Raw genomic sequence first — 24,944 nt, forward strand, 5'->3', positions numbered from 1 at the left:
TCTAATTCCCTCAGCATCACCCGACTTAATTCGACTACATTCCATTATCCTCGTTTTGCTTTTGTTGATGTTCATCTTATATTCTCCTTTCAAGACACTGTCCATTCCATTCAGCTGCTCTTCCAGGTCCTTTGCTGTCTCTGACAGAATTACAATGTCATCGGCGAACCTCAAAGAGAATATGGCGGCCAATTCAGGCCCGTACCAGTGGCCTCTGGTTACCCCAGAGCCAGAATGTCTTGCCCAAAATGCTACTCCGACTTCGATGGGGTCGAGCTCCGTCTTGCATGAACCATCTTGTCGAAATCAGGATCTTTGAATAATGGGGATGAAATCGTCTTCCAAAACCTTCACATAACTTTCGATAGTCACCGTACCATACAGGAATATCGCGCCGATTCTTCCGTGACTGGACATTGCTCACCACGCAATTACCCGTTGAGGGTGAAGAGACGTAACGATCGCGAAATGCGGATTCTCAGTTCCCCAGATGCGCCAGATTTGCTTACTGACGAACCCGTCCAAACGAAAGTGGGCTTCGTCACTAAACCAAACCATACAGCCCATACCAATTCCCATCATGCCCCGAGACCAACCGTACAGATTGAACGTCCTAACTCAAACTGCTGAGAAGTTATGACGATTTTATTTCATATAGTTCAGTAACTGTCACCCTATAAGTGCTACCAGTCTTGAGCAAAACGAATTTGTTGAAGCACATGCAGAGCACATAGCAGCTGATAACAGTTGAGAATAATATATCAAGGTAACGGACAAAAAATACACTTCCGGTCATTAAAATTGCAACACGATGAAGGCGGGCTTCAACGAACGTCAAATTGGCATGCTTCGATACGCAAATGATCAGCATTTCAGCACAGCATCGCGAAGGAGTTAGAAGTAACGCTATCTAAGTTCAGTACATAAAAAAGAAATAGGCAAAGGATATCCTATCCAGAAATTAGATTCGAATGTTAGTTGTTATGCCTCAAATAATATGGAGAAAAGCCCTCAAGCACGTATCAGAACTCGACAGTGGCATGATAGAGACCTCTTGTTATGCAGTTTATTGTTTCGCAATATTGTTGCAGAATCTGGACGTGAATGGTCCCGCGTGACTAGCACCCGAGAGCCCAGAAGTTTCGTTCAGTCAGGTGGGCAGGACCTAAGCAAACAGATTTGTTTGAAGCAAAAAAGTTCAAATCGTTCAAATGGCTCTGAGCACTATGTGACTTAACTTCTGAGGTCATAAGTCCCCTAGAACTTAGAATTACTTAATCCTAACTAATCTAAGGACATCAAACACATCCATGCCCGAGGCAGGATTCGAACCTGCGACTCCGTTGCGGTCGCCCGGTTCCAGACTGTAGCGCCTAGAACCGCTCGGCCACCCCGGATGGCAGCAAAAAAGTGCCCACACGGATAGTGCGATGTCTTTTTTTAGCTCCACGGTCAACTCTTGACAGAGGGGTGGCCAGGCTGTTTTTTAGGACGAGTTTCGATCCTGCATACAGCATCTCGACGTATGTATCCGACTACGGAGGCTCCGAGAGAACTAACGTTGCCGGATTGGATTCGTCATCGTCATAAAAGTCTAGTACGTAGCTTTATTGAATGGCGTTGTCTTTAAACAAGATATCGCGAAACGGCATATTGCCCGCACTGTCCTGATCTACCTCGTTACAGATGGTTTCAGAACGATGTCGTGGGCAGCACGTTCTCCAGGCCTCTCACCCATTGAAAACCTGTGGTGAAGGGTTGATGAGAGACTGGCACACAACCACAAGATAGCCATTACGATTGATGAACTCTGGAACGTCGTACCCATATATGCCATCTAAGCTCAAACTCACTCGATGTCCTGTCGGGTGAGAGACATTGTGTGCTAAATTTCATACCTTTGTCGAGACATCATTTAGCGTACGAACCGCACAGGAAGGCGACGAGCAGATAGGAAGTAGGAAAACGCAGGGGTAGCCAGAAGCTCAACGTCTCGTACTTTCATTATTCGGATATTACGGAGCTAGTTTTTAAGAACAGGATCCGTATGTGAAATGTTCAAGCATGTCAAGGGTTTTGAAGAAGAGCTTCGCAATTCGTCTCTCGTTTTATCCATCAACGTGTCACGGAAGTGCTGCACAAACTGCAGTGCATTGTGAAGGGCCTTACTTACGATTTTCTGAGAGCACACTTTCGAAAATGAGTCGTGAAACATACGACAGGGTGTTTCATAAAGATTTATCCAATTTCGCAAGGTTGTGTCTTCTATATGAAAGAACAGTGGTAGTTTTTAACTTACGCGTCGAAGCTAAAAGCTTACGTTGGCGCCAGTAAAAAGTTGCCGGTTCATGCTGTTGCCTACGGGGTCTCCCTGCTGCAGATAGTTCGTTCACTGTCTCGTGGCGACGTTTGCGTATCACATCATACAGGATTCTGTTACCACAGGTCTTTCGTGGCGGTTATAAACAACAACGTGTAGAGTTGTGTGAATTCATTCTGGGCGTGGAGACGGAAAATAACGGTTTCGATTCGGGTTTATTGCTGAGTGATGACTTGAAAAATGCACAAAAAAGTGAAGCGCCACACTCTAAGAATTTGGGAATACAACAGCCACTTACTGTACTCGAACGCGAGAGGAATTCTCCGAAGCTTCATATGTTTTGGCCGTTTCCTGAGAAAAAATTTACGGCTTGTCGTTTCTTTGCATAAAAGACAACTGTAAGAATCAGGTACCTGGGTATGTTGGAAATCTGATTCATTCCATAACTGAGAGAACGTACCCAAAATTTAATTTTTTTAGTAGGATGAAATTCCACCACACTGGCAGGTGCAGATAACAGTTGTTCCTAACCAGGAGCCAGCTCAGTGATCGATCAGCCATGTGAAGCTTACGGATCTCAGGTGGCATCATTGGCCTTCTAGCTCGCCTATCTCTCGGTATGTAGCCTTGTTGCAGGGGTTTGTAAAAGGCTCCGTCCGTAGACCTTTCCATACAACAAGTTTAAAACAATTGTAATGAAAGAGTCGAGGGGCATGAAAGGGAAGCAGTGGTTGGGAAGGGAGTGAGACAGGTTTGTAGCCTATCCCAGATGTTATTCAATCTGTATATAGAGCAAGCAGTAAAGGAAACAAAAGAAAAATTCGGAGTACGAATTAAAATCCATGGAGAAGAAATTAAAACTTTGAGGTTCGCCGATGACATTGTAATTCTGTCAGAGACAGCAAAGGACCTGGAAGAGCAGCTGAATGGAATGGACAGTGTCTAGAAAGGAGGATATAAGATTAACATCAACAAAAACAAAACGAGGATAATGGAATGTAGTCGAATTAAATTGGGTGATGCTGAGGGTATTAGATTAGGAAATGAGGCGCTTAAAGTTGTAAACGAGTTTTGCTATTTGGGGAGCAAAATAACTAATGATGGTCGAAGTAGAGAGGATATAAAATGTAGACTGGCGATGGCAAGGTAAGTTTTTTTTAAGAAGAGAAATTTGTTAACATCGAGTATAGATTTAAGTGTCAGGAAGTCGTTTCTGGAAGTACTTGTGTGGAGTGTAGCCATGTACGGAAGTGAAACGTGGATGGTAAATAGTTTAGACAAAAGGGAATAGAAGCTTTCGAAATGTGGTGCTACAGAAGGATGCTGAAGATTAGATGGGTAGATCACATAACTAATGAGGAGGTACTGAATAGAATTGGGGAGAAGAGAAATTTGTGGCACAACTTGACTAGAAGAAGGGATCGATTGGTAGGACAATGTCTGAGGCATCGAGGGATCACCAATCTAGAATTGGAGGGAAGCGTGGAGGGTAAAAATCGTAGAAGGAGACCAAGAGATGAATACACTAAACAGATTCAGAAGGATGTAGGTTGCAGTAGGTACTGGGAGATGAAGAAGCTTGCACAGGATAGAGTAGCATGGAGAGCTGCATCAAACCAGTCTCTAGACTGAAGACCACAACAAGAACAATGAAAACTTTATTCCAAACGTAATTGTAAAAAGCACCCCAAGGTTGTATGTACACTCATGTAAGGGAAACACCCTCATAAAATGGTATGGGTCTTTTGAAAATAAAAGCTTTGCAGTCCTATACGTAGAATAAGATTTGTCCTCGGTTTCAGTTTTCATTCACGTAGATGAAACAGTGTAAAGACGTTGACTAAATCTTTTTTAATACCCTGTACTTTCTTCAATGTACAACACTTGTAATGACGCTGAAGCTAAATTTAAGTACTTGTTTTGATGGGAACACATAATTATCTATAAACCAAACATTCGTGGTAAGGAAATGTGACTCTGGAGCTCTATACAGTGGATGTTATTGAAACTTACAGATGACCTTTTTGCCGAAGCAGTAAGTTACAGGAGCAGACGAGATAGCAAAAAAAGGGGGTTATTAGAGACGGAGCACAAGCTCGGACTGAGTGAAGGAAATTGGCTTTTTCCTTTCAAGGAAACCTTCCCGTCATTTGCCAGGAACGATTTAAGGAAAACATGGAAAACCTAATACAGGACAGCCGGACGCGGGTTTGAACCAACGTCTCCCGAATGCGAAACCAGTGTGCTAACCACTACGTCACTCGGTGCAGATCAAGGTAGGTCGACGGGCGTTTGTTTGCCGGTCGCTGCTTGCTAAATATTGTGCGGACTGATCTCGCACATTAATGTGGAAATGATAACGAGAAATTATCTGTCGATTCTGATGGATTAATTATTCTTTTGTATTTAAAGTCAATAAACACAATTCTGAGGAAACTTCCTCGTTTGGCAGCTGGAGGCTATAAGCAGAAAGCTACACTTGTTCAGTTTTGAGCCGGCCGCTGTGGCCGAGAGGTTCTAGGCGCTTCAGTCTGGAATCGCGCTGCTGCTACGGTCGCAGGTTCGAATCCTGCCTGGGGCATGGATGTATGTGATAGGTTTAAGGAGTTCTAAGTCTAGAGGACTGATGACCGCAGATGTAAAGCCCATAGTGCTCAGAGCCATTTGACAATATTCTCTACTCGATGATCTACAACCTACCGCGATCTGATCAATGGTGTTCTTCCGGATGTTCTGCTAAATTGTTGTTTCCCCTTTGTGCACAAAATTTCGATGACTGACAGAGTAGTCTTCTTCCGGCTACGAGGTTTTTATGTGTACTCGCTGCCTGGACTCAAAGCAGACCGTGAACTATTATTGATTCGCCGTCACTGTTTACAGCTGATTTCGGATTCCGATGCCCACCGCGCTCTTTGATGTTCTTTTGTTTTTTACAGTCTGCGCTGATAATTCAGGAAACGCACATTCTCTCAGAGTTTTCCAGCTCTGGTGGACGGGAAGTCCCATAGTGCTCAGAGCCATTTGAACCATTTGTTCAGTTTTGTGTCACTCTCTTGATGAATCGTTACTTAGGCAACTGCTTGATATTCATATAACAACTTTGTTAAGCTCTTTCTTAGTTACTCTAGATTATGTAAGTGTGTGTGTGTGTGTGTGTGTGTGTGTGTGTGTGTGTGGGTGTGTGTGTGTATGTGTGTGTGTGCGTGTGTGTAATGTTACTATTTAACACACGGGTTTGATTGCATTTCCAAATTGTTTCGTGGGGCACAGAATTCATACCTGAAGCATGCGCGTGCTTAGAGGTTCAAGGATTAACTATCGCTACATGTGAGTGTAATTCACTCCTTATCAACATACACACACACCTTACAAAATCTTATGATGAAGTCCAGATCACCAAGAAAAGGGAACGAATACGGGATTATGAATTATTTGGCAATATTAATTAAGTTATTTTTCAGACCGATCTCTCTTTTTACTCCAAGGTGCGTTACTGATACCACTGAAAGACTGTGTCGTTCTTTTCTCTCTTGAAGAATTATCTGTTATGGCGTTCCTTCGAACAGCAACTGCGACGGTTTTCTTTTTCTATTCTCACCACTACCTGCACTCCCACGTTCTCCAGAAACTGCATGCTGCGTCGGAAGTAGATAAAATTACTGTCCACAGTTGTAGTCTACTGTAGAACAATGTAGAGGCCATAAAACATACATACTTTTCCATCTCTACTACTTGCTGATTCCTGTGCCCATTCAAACATCCTTCATCTTTCACTGCAATGTTTGGAGTACCTAGAACGAAGACTCATCAAATCTCTTCAAGGCCGATTAGAAGTTGTTTTGTAAGACTAGTTTAGGAATGAGTACAGTACATGGAGAATTTCCACTGTGTGTCTATTAGCTGTGTGCTGATGTTGTAGCCGTAGTCGTGAGCTGTCTTAAACGGGGTTGCATGTCGGACAGCATACAGAGGGACCCAAACCTTCAAAATTACACGGAGGATTGAGGGCTCCAAATGAAGGATTTTGAGACGAGGAACCGAAAGTTGGAAACGAAGATTTCAAGCGGTACGATGTCTGCAGTGAGCAATACATGCGAGGCACGTGTTTGTGAACCGCTCTTGTTACATAAGAAACGGCTGCCTGCCACATCACAGTTGGTGGCGCTATCTCGAAAACTGGCGTAGCGTAAAGGTAACTAAAATGACATGAACTAAAAAAAAAATCAAAGTAACAGACTTCTTGTATTAACGTCTATTGAATTTTTCTCTTCTTGAACTTTTAAGTCTTAATTTTCAAATGTTTATTCTTGCAACGGTTTTTTATGCCTGTTCCACTGACGTAATCTGACTGTAATGGAATGACCGAACAATGTGGCGCAGTGGTTAACATAATGGACTCCTATTCGGGAGGACGACGGTTTACACCCGCGTCCGGCCCTTCTGATTTAGTTTCTTCGCGATTTCCCTAAATGCCAGGACGGTTCCTTTGAAAGGGCACGGACGATATCCTACTCTATTCTTCGCTAATTCGAGCTTATACTCGGTCTCTAATGACGTCATTGTCGACGGGACGTTAAACATTAACCTTCTTCTCTCCTCCGTCGAGTGAGAGGAATGAAGCTGTGACTATTCGCGCTGCCCTTGCTTGTATACGTTCATTATCCCTCTTTGCCTTGTATGGGTCTCAAACACTTAAGCAATATTCTATGATGGTACGCACAACTGATTTTGCATTTTCCGAGTATTCTGCCAATGAATCTGAAGCTCCACCCGCCTTACCTACAACTGAGTCTATGTAATGATTTTGTTCCATGTTCCTACCACTTGTTACATCAAGGTGTTAATATGATTTGATTGATTCTAATTGCGAATCACTGGTGTTGTTGTCGTAGGGTACTACGAAATTTCCGTTTCGTGAAGTGCATAATTTCATATTTCAATACATCGGAAGCAAGCTGCCAGTCTTTGCACCACTTTGAAATCATTCAGTATGTGATTGAATATTTCTGAAACGTTTTTAGACAGTGCCTCGTTACAGATAACGGCATCATTTGAGAAAAGTCTGAGGTGCTATTAATAGGTTATTAACGTAGAACATGAACAACAAAATTCCCAACAAACATTCCTGGGCACGGCTGAAGTTACTTCTATGGAGGAGTCTCCGTCCGGGGTAACATACTGCGATGTCCTTAGCAAGAAATACTCACCTCCGTCACAAATTTTGTTTGATGTTCCATATTATCGTACTTTTGTTAATGAAAATCGGTGTGGCACCGGGTCAAATGCTTTTCGGTAGTTCATAAACACTGCATCTACCTGATTTCCCTGATCCACGGTTTTCAGGATGTCATGTGAGAGAACCGCAATACCGATGTTTTCAGAAACTTTGTTGGTTGACGTGGAGGAAATCGTTACGTAGGAGATACATAATTATGTTTGAGCTAGCATTCTACAACAGACTGACGTCAAAGATACTTAACGGTAATTTTGTAGATCAGTTCGGCTACCCTTGTTCTAGACGAGTGTGACAGGGTGTTCGGAATTCCAGTGACAAGATTCTAGGACTTTTACAGAGGAGTGAGTACATAATATTTTGAACAGGAACCAATGTCCGGAAACGTACTGTTTCCGCTCTACGACGGTTTCAATTCAGATGTGTAACGCGTGAACATCTGATGAAGGAAAGAGAGAAGTCCTGGTATGCAGTAGACTAATTCACTGCCTGTGCGTCTCCGATATAGTAAACATGGTGCGGTACACATTTCCGTAATACGCAGACATGTATGTCGAAGCTGGAAGTAAAGGACGAACAGCTAGTCGGCTGTACCACGAACGTTTTCCGCAACGTGGCACGCCATAGCACAAACTTTTTGTCCAAGTTACACAGTGGGTCCCAGAAACAGGTACCTCCCGTCTTGTGCTTCAGTTTGGAGTTGCAGCGGATTTCCTACCGCGCAACACCTGGGTTTGTAGAAGTCTGTAATACACTCCTGGAAATGGAAAAAAGAACACATTGACACCGGTGTGTCAGACCCACCATACTTGCTCCGGACACTGCGAGAGGGCTGTACAAGCAATGATCACACGCACGGCACAGCGGACACACCAGGAACCGCGGTGTTGGCCGTCGAATGGCGCTAGCTGCGCAGCATTTGTGCACCGCCGCCGTCAGTGTCAGCCAGTTTGCCGTGGCATACGGAGCTCCATCGCAGTCTTTAACACTGGTAGCATGCCGCGACAGCGTGGACGTGAACCGTATGTGCAGTTGACGGACTTTGAGCGAGGGCGTATAGTGGGCATGCGGGAGGCCAGGTGGACGTACCGCCGAATTGCTCAACACGTGGGGCGTGAGGTCTCCACAGTACATCGATGTTGTCGCCAGTGGTCGGCGGAAGGTGCACGTGCCCGTCGACCTGGCACCGGACCGCAGCGACGCACGGATGCACGCCAAGACCGTAGGATCCTACGCAGTGCCGTAGGGGACCGCACCGCCACTTCCCAGCAAATTAGGGACACTGTTGCTCCTGGGGTATCGGCGAGGACCATTCGCAACCGTCTCCATGAAGCTGGGCTACGGTCCCGCACACCGTTAGGCCGTCTTCCGCTCACGCCCCAACATCGTGCAGCCCGCCTCCAGTGGTGTCGCGACAGGCGTGAATGGAGGGACGAATGGAGACGTGTCGTCTTCAGCGATGAGAGTCGCTTCTGCCTTGGTGCCAATGATGGTCGTATGCGTGTTTGGCGCCGTGCAGGTGAGCGCCACAATCAGGACTGCATACGACCGAGGCACACAGGGCCAATACCCGGCATCATGGTGTGGGGAGCGATCTCCTACACTGGCCGTACACCACTGGTGATCGTCGAGGGGACACTGAATAGTGCACGGTACATCCAAACCGTCATCGAACCCATCGTTCTACCATTCCTAGACCGGCAAGGGAACTTGCTGTTCCAACAGGACAATGCACGTCCGCATGTATCCCGTGCCACCCAACGTGCTCTAGAAGGTGTAAGTCAACTACCCTGGCCAGCAAGATCTCCGGATCTGTCCCCCATTGAGCATGTTTGGGACTGGATGAAGCGTCGTCTCACGCGGTCTGCACGTCCAGCACGAACGCTGGTCCAACTGAGGCGCCAGGTGGAAATGGCATGGCAAGCCGTTCCACAGGACTACATCCAGCATCTCTACGATCGTCTCCATGGGAGAATAGCAGCCTGCATTGCTGCGAAAGGTGGATATACACTGTACTAGTGCCGACATTGTGCATGCTCTGTTGCCTGTGTCTATGTGCCTGTGGTTCTGTCAGTGTGATCATGTGATGTATCTGACCCCAGGAATGTGTCAATAAAGTTTCCCCTTCCTGGGACAATGAATTCAGGGTGTTCTTATTTCAATTTCCAGGAGTGTAGCTTATTGCTATTGTTCCTTCTAAGAGTAGGTTTGGACATATTAGATAAAGTCTTTAGGTTGTCTTAGTTGCTCAGCAATGGAGCCTTGAGATGATTCATGAGCTGGCTTGGTTAGTCCAGCCTTAACAAGTCTGGCCACCTGGTGGTGTTTGACTAGTGTGGCCTTTGTCCGAGCTCCCGTATTAGCGGGTTGTTTGCTTGCTCGATGTTGTCGTCAAACTTCTTGGCTGTTTCCTTGAACCGCCTTCGAAGTGGCAGAATGTCGGCGACGACGTGTAGATCCCCGGAGGGAAAATCTCGTGGGAGATGGAGTACCAGTTTCAGAACCCTATTTTGGATCGTCTGAAGACGGCGTAGGTTGGTCTCCGCTATGTAACCCCATACTACCGCTGCATATTCCAGCAGGGGGCGAATTGTAGCCTTATACAGCGTGAGACCTAAGTGGGCAGGAAGCATTGATGTTCGGTTTAGCACAGGGTGTAGCAGTCGTAGTCTACCCTGCGCTTTCGCCCTCACCTCTTCTATGCGTTGGCGCCACGTTAGACGTTTGTCTACGTGTTGCCAAGGTAGGTACCTCCCGCGAGGAGGCAGGTCTGTGGTGCCCCACGGCAACGCCGCACGTCCGCATTTGAAGAAGATGTGCTGCTTCGCGATGAAGAGAACGTGCCAATGAATACTCGAACAACTGCGCGTGAAATGCATGTTAGCCACAGCATAGTACGGGACATTCTGTGTGGGCTACAACTACAACTATACTAATTACAAAGGGCACACTCTATGGGTCCAGCCGATTTTCCTTGACGCATTGCCTACTTACTATGCGTGGTTCCTGCACCACTGCAACGATACACCCCTGTTTCTATCTCGAGGTTTGTTCACAGATGAATGTAAGCTCACTAGGGACCACGTTCTGAATTCGCAAAACAGCCGCGTCTGGGCAGACGAAAACCCTCGTGCTGTACATGTTCGAGGATTTCAGCACCGGTTTGGTACTAACGTGTGGGTAGGTATTCAGTGTGGTCATGTGATTAGTCCATATCTCCTTCCACTCAAGGTAACTGGCTCTGCATACTTTATCTTGCTACAAAAATTTATTGGACCCGTTCTTGGAAGCTGTGCCAATGAACGCCCGTCAGGAAATATGGTTTCTGGTGCACCAGCTCACTTTTCACGTGCGTTTCGGAGAAGTCTCAACAGACAATATGGTGAAAGATGGATAGGCCGAGGTGGTTCAACCGCGTGGCCGCCGCGATCGCCAGATTTAATTCCTGTGGACTACTCCTTGTGTTTGATATACGAAACTCTTGTAGAGACAGAGAAAGATCTCTTAGCATGAGTTCTGGTCACTACAGTAGAAATTAAAGAGACACCAAATGAGATGGAGACGGTGTACCAAATACGCTTTTAGGTAAAATGTCTGTAACAACGTTAGTGGTCGCCACATCGAGCCGCTGTTGTAATACACCAATACTGTTTTGTACGTACAGTGTGCGAGTTCTTTTTTGTTTTGCAAAAATGTAAAAACGTAATGTTTAAGAGTAAAGAAAGTCCTTAACTGATAAATGGATGTTTCGTTATATTTTCTTTCGAATTGTCACCTGATCATTTTACTAGGTCACGCCTAATTCAGTTCCTCAACTAGAAGTGGATAAATTAAACGTCTGAACTGAAACAGCCGTAGAACGGAAACGGTACGTTTCCGGACGTGGGTTCTTATTCAAAATATTATGTACTCACTCCCCTCTGCAAGTCCTAGAAGTTTGTAACGGGAGTTTCCGAACGCCCTATATGTGCATAAGTGAAACATTTTCAGAAATGCGAGAATAATTTTGACGACTACAACCTGAAAAAACATAAAATGTTGGTTTTGAAACCAAACATTTACTTCATAACCACAGAAGTACGACAAAATCATCAGTGAAACCAATACCACTCATTACTCAGAATAAACACCAAATAAACTATAATGACATGTGACACAACTTCCATAGATTGTTAATACATACAGGGTGATTCACAAAGATATGAAAATAATTTAATATGTTATTCTACAAGTAAAACTAAAGAAAAAATTTCGTATAAACATAGGTCCGCAAATGTTTAGTTACGGAATTACGGCTAATAAAAGATTTTGCCTGAAATTTAGCAATTTCGCTAATATGAAGCCATCACAAAACCGTACAAGGTTAAAGTGAAGCACGATTTCCATTTATTTTGTTGTTATTGGTCTGGTGAATATAATAAAATATGTTCCACACGTGTATCTGCAGTAGCTTTCCAGAACATCCAGAGAAGCAAAGATTATTGTACACTTTATTGAACAATTCATTTTCCCAGGACGCCTAACTGGCGAGACGTACTTACAATTTCTTCAAGAAGAAATGGCCCCCTTGCTCGAAGGTGTTCCACTTGCTACACGATTGAAAATTTATTTTCAACACGACGGCGTGCCTCCACATTTCACCAGCGCCGTTACTACGCATTTAAATGAACATTTTCTCCAGAAATGGATTGGTCGTGGTGCTACACGTCTGTGGTCACCCAGATCGTCCGATTTAACACCAATGGATTTTTGAATATGGGGATGGATGAAAGACTTAGTTTATGAGGACAAAGTCAATGCACATGAGGCATTACTTGCTCACATCATGAATGCAAGAGACGAAATTAAGAAAAAACCTGTGAAACTGAAACGAGCAAAAATTCTGTTCATACACGAGCAGCTAAATGCATTAAACAGGGAGAGAAGATGCTAGTTGTGGTACGAGGTACCCTCCGCCACTGTATGGTGGATTGCGGAGTATGTATGTAGATGCAGAAATTTGCTTCGCATATGCAAACTGATTTATTTGGATACAGTTGCCAAACTTCTTGATTTGTGAGCCAAAGAGTAATCAGCCTTTTCTATAGTAATCTGAAAATGTTTACTCAACTGTTCAGTAAACTTAGTTGTTGCATAAATAGAGCCCATAGACAATCCATCATCAACATTAAACAACAGTACCAAGTTCTCACCACAGAACATACATGCATCTGAACACCTCTCTCGTGAGTTACGTTCAGTGAGAAATTTAACAATACACTCATACCAGCATTTTGGAGCTTACTTTAGACCAAACAGACTCCTCATTACTTTATATACAAGTAACGTACAATCTTCAAAGCTCTATGGTTGATACGTACACTGATGAGACAAAACATTATGACTACTCCCCACCGCCAGGCTGTATGCTTCCTAGCAGTGCTGAGGGCACGGGACGCGGTAGGAGAATTATATGAGCGGAGCAGAGACGAATGGGGAATCATTCTACTGACGATAAGCGAAGCAAATGCGGAAATCAGCCACTTAAGAGACTTTGACAAAAGCCAGACTGTTGTGGCCCAATGCCTGGGAGCGGGCATCTAGGAAACGGCAATCGTGGTCGGCTATAGAGTTCTACTGTCATGAGCATCTACGGAAAGAGGTTGAAGAATATTGAACCCGCAAGTAGGCGACAAGAAGTTGGGCTTCCATACCTCATCATAGAACGCAGGGATAGGAGGCTTGGCAGCTCCCTAAGGCACGATAGGCGGCGATCCGTGTCACATCTGACGACAGAGTACAGTGCTGGTGTAGGCACAGGCTTTTTGGAGCACACCGTTCAGCGCAAAGTGTTGTACATGGTGTTCCGCACCAGAGCACCCTTACGTGTTCCTATGTTGTCCCAACAATATCGTCAATTATGATTACAGTGGGCACGGGACCATGCAGACTGGGCCACAGACCATGGAATCGTGTCGTCTCGTCGGATGAATCTCGTTTATTGTTAAAATAGGTCGATGGCCGTGTCCCGATTCGCTGCTATCTAAGCGAACGACTGCTCGAAACATGCAGCGCGCCACGGACGGAGGCCCGTGGGAGCAGTATTATGTTATGGGAGATATTCACCTGGGGTTCCATGGGACCTACGGTAGTAATCTAAGGCACCCAGACAGTCGTGGACTATGTGTACCTTATTAGGGACCACCTGTAAACCCTTATGCTTGATGTCTTCCTCAACAGCAATGGCATCTTCCAGCAAGATTGCTGTTCATGTCACAAGGCCAGAATCGTGCTGCAATAACGAGGGGCATGATAGTGAACTCACTTTGATGTCTTGACCATCAGATGCGTCTTATCCGACTCAGATGAAACCCATCTGGGACGCTATCGGGCGCCAGTTCTGCTCCCACAAACCAACCGCCCGTAAATGACGAGAAGTGTGTGACCTGTGCGTAGGCATCTGGTGCCATAAACCTCTGGAAACCTATCAAGTACTTGTTGAATCCATGGGACGCAGAATCACTGCCGTACTGCGTTCCAGAAGTGGACCATCACGCTTTTAAGTAGGTGGTCGTAATGTTTTGACTCAACACTGTACATACTTTCTCCATCAAAATACCATACAGAATTGCTATCCTTACATTAAATTGCCTTATACACCAACCATGCAAAACCGCAAAACTCGACGGGGCTTACATCGTCTCATATCTTGCAACAGAGCTACATTTCTCAACGTAATCTAATCCGATGCTTTTGCCAACAATCGAGCCTTATCTGGAAGCACTTCATTATTTACATTCAATTTTGCAGCAAAATTTCATCGATTTTCTATTTTTTGTAACTTATTCCATGTCTTTTTTTTCAGTAGGTAAATCGTGGCATGTAACAGAAACGTAATAAAACTCTTTGGCAATGTTTGCAAAAATCGTACACACAGGTCACCATCATCGGTCGATTTAGCTAACAGTGAAAGTTTAGTTTGTACTTCATCAGATTCCGCTGAATGATCTTGTATACCACCAGATGCTTCCGACACAATGTTCTGAAATTTGTCTCCAAGAAAATCAATGTTGTTAGCTATGTGAACATCGTAAATTTTATATAGTTTATCCCAAATTTCTTTGCCAGTCTTGCATTTCCCCAACACGAAGTGAAGGCTTGGTGTCAAACTATAGAATTAGTCATTTCCCTGCTTTTGCATTAGCCTGGGTCTTTTAGAAAGATAGATTTCGAAATTCTGAACGCTTTCGTAAGACTTAATCAGCTCACCATTTAGGAGATCAAAGATTTCGTCACACTCTAAAGTAGTTCTCCTTATGATTCTCCAAGATCCCTCTTTTTTTCGCAAATGAGTTTTTCAATTTACTGTCGTTCGTCGGCCATTGTCTCGTCTTTTACACTTCTATAACGTCGAGTTATCGTGGAAATACGCTACAAGTGTCACACTTCATGAAAACTTTACCAGCCATGTTCTTCTGGCATGTTGGCAAAACATCAAATGCTGTCTTTGAAACGAAACGTATACTCAACCACTAAAGCAAGACAATACCATCAGTAAATAACCAACATCACTCATTACTCACTCCGAGCCCCAAAGCAACAATAGTTTTGAAACTAGTTCCCATGTTTTATTTTTTCCAGAGCATTCATCGCTTCCTTCGTTCCTTTCTTCAATTCATCAAAGTTTTTTGACTGCACTGCTTCTTTATAATTCCTTGGTGTCTCGCAAAGAAGCATCATTCTTGGTTGTTGGGACGAAAATTCACGGTAACATACTTCGCCATTCACGTAAATTGCGGCTTCCATAGTGTTCATTTCTTGCTTCCAAGTTGCTCACAACATGTTCCTGAGTGTCATATAAATGGTTACTAAACTTTTGTCACTTATTGCTACATCATAGTTTATACACTCCCGTTAACTATTCTCTTCAAAAGTCGTATGTTCACGATCATTTTCTGTAACACTTTCGTTTTCATTTACATCATGTACATCAACAACCCTTTTAGTGTCTTGAGAAAGTGCTTTCTGTATTCGTTTGCAGTTGAATTTTACATCTCTGCAAACATACACACGCCTTTTTTCAGTAAAATAAACACAGTAGCCACAATTATCATAACCAACCCCATATTCTTTTGAAGATTTAGCATCTAATTTCTTGCGTTTTTTTGTAGGAATCCAAGAATAGCATTCCCTTGAAAATATTACCGAAATTTGAAAATGGCCTTCTTTCTTCAAAAATATTTCGCCCATAATTTTACCTTTAATTTTAGCGAGATCAGTTGGATGTAGAGAGTACGTTACAGCCAAAACAGCCTCACGCCGCAATACTTTTGAGAGATATTCAGCAGAGCAGAGCCAAGAATATATTTCTTGCTTCCAAGTTGCTCACAACATGTTCCTGAGTGTCATATAAATGGTTACTAAACTTTTGTCACTTATTGCTACATCATAGTTTATACACTCCCGTTAACTATTCTCTTCAAAAGTCGTATGTTCACGATCATTTTCTGTAACACTTTCATTTTCATTTACATCATGTACATCAACAACCCTTTTAGTGTCTTGAGAAAGTGCTTTCTGTATTCGTTTGCAGTTGAATTTTAAATCTCTGCAAACATACACACGCCTTTTTTCAGTAAAATAAACACAGTAGCCACAATTATCATAACCAACCCCATATTCTATTGAAGATTTAGCATCTAATTTCTTGCGTTTTTTTGTAGGAATCCAAGAATAGCAGTCCCTTGAAAATATTACCGAAATTTCAAAATGGCCTTCTTTCTTCAAAAATATTTCGTCCATAATTTTACCTTTAATTTTAGCGAGATCAGTTGGATGTAGAGAGTACGTTACAGCCAAAACAGCCTCACGCCGCAATACTTTTGAGAGGTATTCAGCAGAGCAGAGCCAAGAATATATCATTTCACAATGGATTCTGTTTTCCAATTCAGAAACTCCATTCTGCTGAGTATATGGAACAGTAATCTAATTTTTCCATCCAACTGAATCAGCAGCCTTATGTACATATTTATTATGGGACCCCTTGCGCAATTCTTTCACAGTAACATCAGCTTGAGCCCTTATCATATTAATGACAAAACAAGAAAGTATCGATGAATCTGCAAATCATTTTCTTCCATTGGTCCGCAAAAACCACATAAACTAATTCTCCAGGTATAGTGGCTTTCCACACTATTTCACCAAACGCTAGTCCACGACGTTTACATAGACGCATTCCTCACAAAAGCTGCCATCAGTCTTCGTCTCTATACCACGATCCTTCAAAAACTGGTACACATAGGGTCTATTTTGATGATCCATTTTCTCATGCCATCGGTGTGCAGTGCCATCAGTTTCAAGAACAATAAAACAATTTTCTTGGTGAACTATCTTCACAGCTAAACGATAAAGCTCATTTTCGCCGTTAGATATAGCAATATTAATTGTAATGTTGTTTTAGAAAAATAGTCAACGATTTGCCATTAAGTTTGATTATTTGATTTATTCCTTTTTGTGCAACTTTATTAATAGGAATTAAGTTACAGAACCTATCAGGGCAAAACCAAACCTCTTCAAAATACCGCTCTGTCCCTTTCTCTCCATTGAATAGTGTACATCAACTCGGCCTGTACCTAATGCTTCAATCTGCACGTCATTCTTGGCACTCCCCGTCTTCCTTGAAGTTTCGAATGATTCATACTTAGTGTATCAATCACATTGATTTGTTATGTGATGTGTCGCACCACTGTCGAAGTACCATTCATCACAGCCTTGTGTATTTACGTACAACTACAGAAAAATTGTTGCATTTAACTATTAAAATTTTTTCTCAGTTTTTGATCTGTGTGACTAGAACTTCTTGAATTCTCCACTGATTTTGCACTAGCTGACAACATAGTATGGTCTCTTTTGTCTATGATAACCAACAAACCACACTATTTTATACTGTTTTGGTAAGTGACCTGCTTTACCACACTAAACGCATTTTCTGTCGTCATTCCTTTTACAATGAGACATTTTCAGTGTATCTGTTTCAGATGAAGTTTGTCTGCGCCTTTGTCGCTGCTTGTTAATCTTCATTGTCGACATCGTAGCCGTAGCAAACGCCTTTGTCGCTGCTTGTTAATCTTCATTTTCGACATCGTAGCCGTAGCAACACTTTCGTCATCACTATCTGTTATTCTCAGTTCATGATTTAAACACCTTTTTTGTAACTTATTCCATGTCTTTTTTCAGTAGGTAAATCGTGGCATGTAAGAGAAACGTAATAAAACTCTTTGGCAATGTTTCCAAAAATCGTGCACATAGGTCACCATCATCGATCGGCTTGGCTAACAGTGAAAGTTTAGTTTGTACTTCATCAGATTTCACTGAATGATCTTGTATACCACCAAATGCTTCCGACACAATGTTATGAAATTTGTGTCTGAGTAATCAATGTTGTCGGCCGTGTGAACATCGTAAATTTTATACAGCTTATTCCAAATTTCTTTACGACTCTCGCATTTCCACAACACGAAGTTAAGGCTTGGTATCAAACTATAGAATTAGCCATTTCCTTGTTTTTGCATCAGCCTTGGTGCATTTAGGAAGATAGATTTCGTAATATTGTACACTTTCTTATGACTTAATCAGCTCACCATTAAGGACATCAAAGATTTCGTCACACCCTAAAGTAATTCTCATTATGATTCTCCAAGACCCCCATTTTTTTCCTAATTGAGTTTTTCGATTTGCTGTCTTTAGTCGGCCATTGTCTCGTCTTTTGCACTTCTGTAACGTCGAGTTATCGTGGAAATCCGCTGCAACTGTCACGGTTCATGAAAACTTTACCAGCCATGCTCTTCTAGCATGTTGGCAAAACATCAAATGCTGACTTTGATACGAAAAATATACTCAACCACAAAAGTATGACAATACCATCAGTGAATAACCAACATCACTCATTACTCAAACTGAGCCCCACAGAAACAATAGTGAAATGCGACAGACAACTTTCAAACATGATTATTGATATACATATATATATATATAGCAACACTGAAAACACTAATACTTTCACGATATGTAGTAGAGCTACTGGCAATGTCAGGGCCTCAGCGCTGTGTAAATCTTGAAATAATTTGGGTGGTAGCGTAATGCCGAATCTTTGACTTATTATTAGTACTAAAAATCTTTGGAGAATTCGAGTGGCGGCTGTCAGGGAAAGTAGTTGGGGAACAGCGAGAGAGAACTGGCCCAAGAGTCGGTGGCTCCGGTGCTGAAGAGAAGAGTCCTTGGAGTTGCTATAGCTTTATCCAAATAAAAAAGTGATTGACAGTCGAGCATAGAATGGGGAGAGGTTGGCAGTTCGCCTCGGACAGCATGTGCAATATGGCTGCGGCGACAACAGCCACGCATCTCGTTCCTGGACACGTTCATATGCTTCTCATCAGAGAGTAGAACTGTGTTTACTTAACGAGGTGGTAACAGCCTCACTTTTAAACTGGTTTCACACATTCTCTCTTGTAAAATAAACTCGTCACGTAGAGAAACGATTCAAACAACGGAAACAAGCTACGTTGCTACATTATTGGTAAAAAGCGACGTCTGTAACTGACCATGATAAATAGTGATTTGAGATAGCAGAGCGATATGGTAAAGTTTAACAGAAAATAAAGCATGATCAAGCTTACTCATTAATCCAAATACTAATAATGATAACAATAAATGAAGCGCTGTAGTTAATGTTTGCAAAAACTATTGGAAATATAACTGCGTAGGGTTCCGCGGCGAGTGCCAGTTGACATAAAAATTTTCTGAGTATTGTACCGCGTCGTACTGTAAAAAACTGCAATGGAGAAACCAACGTTTCAGCCATGGCTACAGCGGCCTTCTTCTGGTACTATTAAACACAGTACAGTTGCCGAAACGTTGGTTTCTCCAGTATAGTTTTTTTACGCTATGATGCGATACAATACTTCGAAAACTTTTATGTTAGCTACTGAAAATATTATACGCTAGTCAAATTTCAAAGACTTCCTTTTTACTTAATTATAACTGATTAATCTTTTTGTTCATATTGATTATAAGTATCGATATCGTGGCTATCGTATTCCAGAGTTGAAACAGTGATGTGTTGCAAACCTAAACGTATTTCAAGTAGGGAATGCTAAGAATAATATTTTGGAATGTAACGTCTGTTAAAATTCGTGAAAGTGAGGTTTCGTAATGTCATTATCACAGTAGTTCGCACAGTAGATAATGGTTCATTTTTTATTTTATATATCGTCATACGATGTTACTTTAAATTTACGGTTTAGAAACATAACGCAACTAAATGTATTTGTCGCTTAACCCTTTCGGTCACGAATTATTTTTTCCTGAAAAGGAAATCATGGCTTTGCTATCCAGTTCTTCGAATTAAATTATGATTTCTCAGCTGTACAAAATATTCCGATGTCCCCCCCCCCCTCCCCAAGGAAGGAGGAGGGGATACAACGCGTCCCCAAATGAGGACATTCTGTTCAAGAGGGTGCAGTAAAGGTGAAAAGTCAAAGTATTTTATTTGCTTTTATTTCACCAAAATACATAAATTACGCAGAGCTTGCTTAATGATTATCTACATAAACTATGCTTTTACACTTTTGAAGAACAGTAACCAAAGGAACAACTCTTTTTCTATCCAGACGTAAGTGAATGTTACATTTTACACAATAAAATTTGGTTTTGCCTTTACTACCCGGTTTCTTGCACCTGTCAAATGATTTTTTGTCATTGACCACTAGAAGATGTCCAACGTTGTCCAAACGAACATCAGCTTTTGGACGAACTTCCGCATTGGCTCGTTTTCAAGTACTTGGAGATGGCATTGGTCTCGTGAAAGTGAGGTTTCGTAATGTCATTATCACAGTAGTTCGCACAGTAGATAATGGTTCATTTTTTATTTTATATTTCGTCATACGATGTTACTTTAAATTTAAGGTTTAGAAACATAACGCAACTATTCCCCATTTCCTGGGAGTTGGCTCATCTATTTTTGGCAGTATTTCGCCACACTTGCCATAAAGTGAAGCAAATCAAGGATCTTATGTTTAGGAACACCTAATTCTGGTGGTAAGGGGATCTCCAAAACCTATAGTATAAAAAGCTATTACAAAAAGAAAAGCTCATAAAAAACGTACATCTGAGTAGCCCAGATGAAAAATCCACTAAATTCATTTTATGTCGATTTTAAGGTGAGAACACAACCGTATAGACTTTTTCAGTGCCTACATGATAGAATATGTTTCAGGTTGCAAAACCGGCAATAAACCCTCGAAAATGGCTATCGAAAATCGAGTTCGCTTTCAAAAGCAGCTAACTGCATGTTGTCTTCTGGTGCAAAGCCCGCTAAAGTGCACGGTAGGCGTGGCTGTTGTCCTGCCACGTCCGGATGCAAAGCACGTGAACAGACATCAGACTTACCAACCTGGACATTCAAAGCTACCTTTCAGTCTGTTACGATTAGAATGGATATTTTTCTTATTCAGCTTTAGGTTGGCTGCGCTGTAACAAATCCGTATGCAACAATAACATTTTCGCAGCCAATGCATTGTCGTTTGGATGGGACGAGTGTTTCGTGATTATCTCAGTGTCACTTATCATGCAGTTAGCGAGCTTTGCGTGTAGGCTGCTCAGCCTAACAATATACCGCATGATATGAAACGTCTAACATTACCTCCATCATTGTCCTCTTGTTCATGAATATCACCAGGATAGATCTTCAGTTTCAGATGAATTAAGGAGCTCTATAACTTCTTCTTCCGTAAGTGGCCTTCGTCTATCTTGGACTCGGGGCATTGTGAAATCACCGTACGATGACTAAAGAGACAACGGAATAATGTCCTAAATTTCTATGCTATTACAAGCTTTCAGTCACAATGTCCTCATTTAGTGACATGTATAAAGTTATAAATATGTCACATACCTATCGTTCTAAAAGACACCAGTTTTCGCCTTCAAGAATGCACCTTTCTACGCACAAATAAATTATTTTACCTAAACTCAGTAGATATTAACCGGCTGACGGGAGGTACAAAGATTACTGGGAAGCGTCCATGTGACTGTACACATTCAATTTTGTTTTGTGGTACCACAGATTGACAAGAAGTGTCGATACTATTTTCAAATAAACTTTCTGGTAGTGACAATATGAGGGCAACAATCACAAACGGTAAACATTAACGAATTTTAATGTATTAAGCATTTACTATGTCCTTATATGAGGACGCCATGACCGAAAGGGTTAAGTACTAAACTGCTTTCGCATGAATGTTGCTGATTGTTACGTGGACGTATTGATTCAAATGAAAGCTGTCCGGTTTAGGACTCGCGATTGTGTTCCTTAGTAATATTACCCGTATTTCGCTGATCTACGAATGTTAAACTTCTATACCGCCGGCTAACCTTTCTTAATTGAACTTTACTAACGATTCCTTCAATTAAGCCCTTGTTAAGAGGGAGTAATAAATTACCATTTGGGTGATTAGGAGTTCGCTTTCCTATGTCGTTTTGATTAAAGTACTTCGGAACTGATGTCTTATCGATTTATTAGGTACATGTAGTCACGGTCAAGTTAATTAAGCCGAACGAAGAGAGAGGACTACAGTGCAAGTGATTGTGTTCCTCTGTGATGGCTGTCTGTCTATCTTCACGCTCCTTGCGGCCGCGATATGTGACAGATAGATGAATATACTCCCTGGAAGCCGATTCACGACGGGTTTCTTCAAATAGCGTGTAAGCCGGTTCAGACGCCACTGTATTTCTCTTTCTTCCTTGCCAGAAAAAACTTTATTCTGACTGTTCGCATTTTACCTCTCTCTCTCTCTCTCTCTCTCTCTCTCTCTCTCCGAATTCTGCATTTGTACCCTGATAGCGATAACATGGAATGGAGTAGATCGTACAATTGTATTATAAGGTGCCTCTTTCATTGACGAACTGCAGTTTCCCAGTAGCCTACCAATGAACCGAAGACTACCATTTACTGCGTATACAGATTGATCTTGTAAGCATTTCAGCATTTTAATGACATATATTCCTAGACAAATGACTGACTCGATAAATATTTGACAAATGGAACCAAGTACGTTATACCGGGCGGCGAGTTCAGAATCGATTGTTGCAGCGCGTGCGCACCAAGCAACCTTAATGGGACCTACATGTTCTCATGTACACTGATTTTTGCTCCTCTTCTTGGTAGAACAACTTCATAAATACGAGTGGAACAGCATAACGCTGCGAATGTTCTATAGTATTAATTTATTTCGTTAACTGTTTTCGTGGTTGCAGTGTCATCAAAGGGCATTAACCGGTAATGGCCTTGTAACCCAAAAACATGCACAATACTGTGCTTAGGATTTACGATACAAACTCAGCAGGACCAACAAATTACTCACCGACGTAGGCGTTGCGTACAGGAAAGTACAGCCATTGGGCCATCATAACGATTTGCGGGAAAGCTTGGACAAAATTTTCACTTACAAGGGGATCGCGCCTACTCGTTATCGCCTATTTCGACCAAATTTATTTCGTTGCCGTTGGAGGTGTGGAGAGCTAAGTCTACAGAGAAGTTTTAGAAATCTGCGGAAGCTATAATAGCATAGAAGTTTAGAGGACTTATCCAGCTACGTCCGTAGTGACCTGGAGATGGTGCCAATGAGGCACCGAAATTGGTGGGAAAATAAAATAATTGATAAAATTACGGCTGTCAGTATTTATTTCCTTCAAAAGGAATTATGGTGTATGTAGGGATTCGCCAGACATGAAAATGACAGAGCTGTGAGCGCCAGATGGCCAAAGGCTTAGAAAAATAGCATTTTCGGCGCGGCTCAGGGAGGCATAACCCATTAATATGTGTGGTTTCCAGGCAGCGGTTGACGCAGCGGAAAAAGTACAGAACGCTAATCCGAGTGTCGCGGGGTCCAAGCCCTACCCGGGAACATCCTTATTTCCAATTATTACATTACTTACATTGCCAAATAGACCGAAATAATGCTTAATACTATATTGTATTTCTTAATATTTTCGTAAAAGATATGAAAAGGAAAGGCTAAGAACCGTTTGGGCTTGCAATTTTCGGGAAAGGATTGTAAGCCGTAGTCGAGGACTTCACGTATATACTTTTATTATTTCACAGATGATGATTTACACCCGCTGATGCGATATTTATCGTAAAGACAGGGGGAGCAGTAGCCTAATTTTCTCAGTGTCTTAAACATGTTGTAAACGCCGCATTTTTTCAATTACATGGTCGTTTTAAAGTAGCTAGGGAAAAACAGACTCGCTTACATTCATAGACGGTTCCCTCACATCGCATTGCTTGACAGCAAACCACGCGTAATGCATCTTGTCACCAAATATTGGCGAGGGTAGCTGATGATGTACAGTGGAAGATGTGATTTCTTTTTCTCTCTCAATGAGATAACAGTTTTGAAATTCTCCCATGAAATTCTTTACCTGGCGATAAAAACAGACGCTGCAGGTTTTCACAATCGGGGACTATTTGGGGGAATCACTTTAATACTGTACAATGACAAACTTTCTTCATTTTGAAAAATCTCATCAAAAAATTTTGGTATGAAGTTGTTATAAGTTTCTCAGGTTTTGATGAAGTAATTATGTGTATGAAAATCTTAATAAATACATTGTATTGAGTATATTTCGTATTAAAAGTGTGAGCAATGTAAAATCGAGGACACAAAAACAAAAAATACACACATCAAAGACCGTTTTGCATCACCCCGGTTCCCAGAACTGCTGCAGATAGACGTTGACTGTGGATGATGTATCACACACACAGTCCCTTTAACTGTTCAGAGATGTCACTAAACCCGCCCAAAGATGTAAACAACCATGCATGAGCGGCGCTTATTACACGGAGAGGGTTTGACAGCCGATCAGTTCCAGTCATTCCACCAGGAAGGAGATACAGGGCTCGTGTTGTCTGCAGTTCAACCATGCGTAGACGGTCAATACCGAACTTCGATAGCGTCCGCATCGTTACTTTGTGCCAGGAAGCGCTCTCAACAAGGGTAGTGTCCAGCCGTCTCGGAATGAACCAAAGCGATGTTGTTCGGACATGGAGGAGATACAGAGAGACAGGAACTGTCGATGACATGCCTCGCTCAGGCCGCCCAAGGGCTGCTACTGCGGTGGATGACCGCTACCTACGTATTGTGGCTCGGAGGAACTCTGACAGCAACGCCACCATGTTGAATAATGTTTTTCGCGCAGCCACAGGACCTCGTATTACAACTCAAATTATGCGCAATAGGCTGCATGACGCGAAAATTCACTCCCGACGTCCATGGCGAGGTCCACCTTTGCAACCACGACACCGTGCAGAGCGGTACAGATGGGCCCAACAACGTGCCCAATGGACCGCTCAGGATT

Source organism: Schistocerca americana, chromosome 4 (genome assembly GCF_021461395.2).
Source record: "Schistocerca americana isolate TAMUIC-IGC-003095 chromosome 4, iqSchAmer2.1, whole genome shotgun sequence".
NCBI lineage: Eukaryota > Metazoa > Arthropoda > Insecta > Orthoptera > Acrididae > Schistocerca > Schistocerca americana.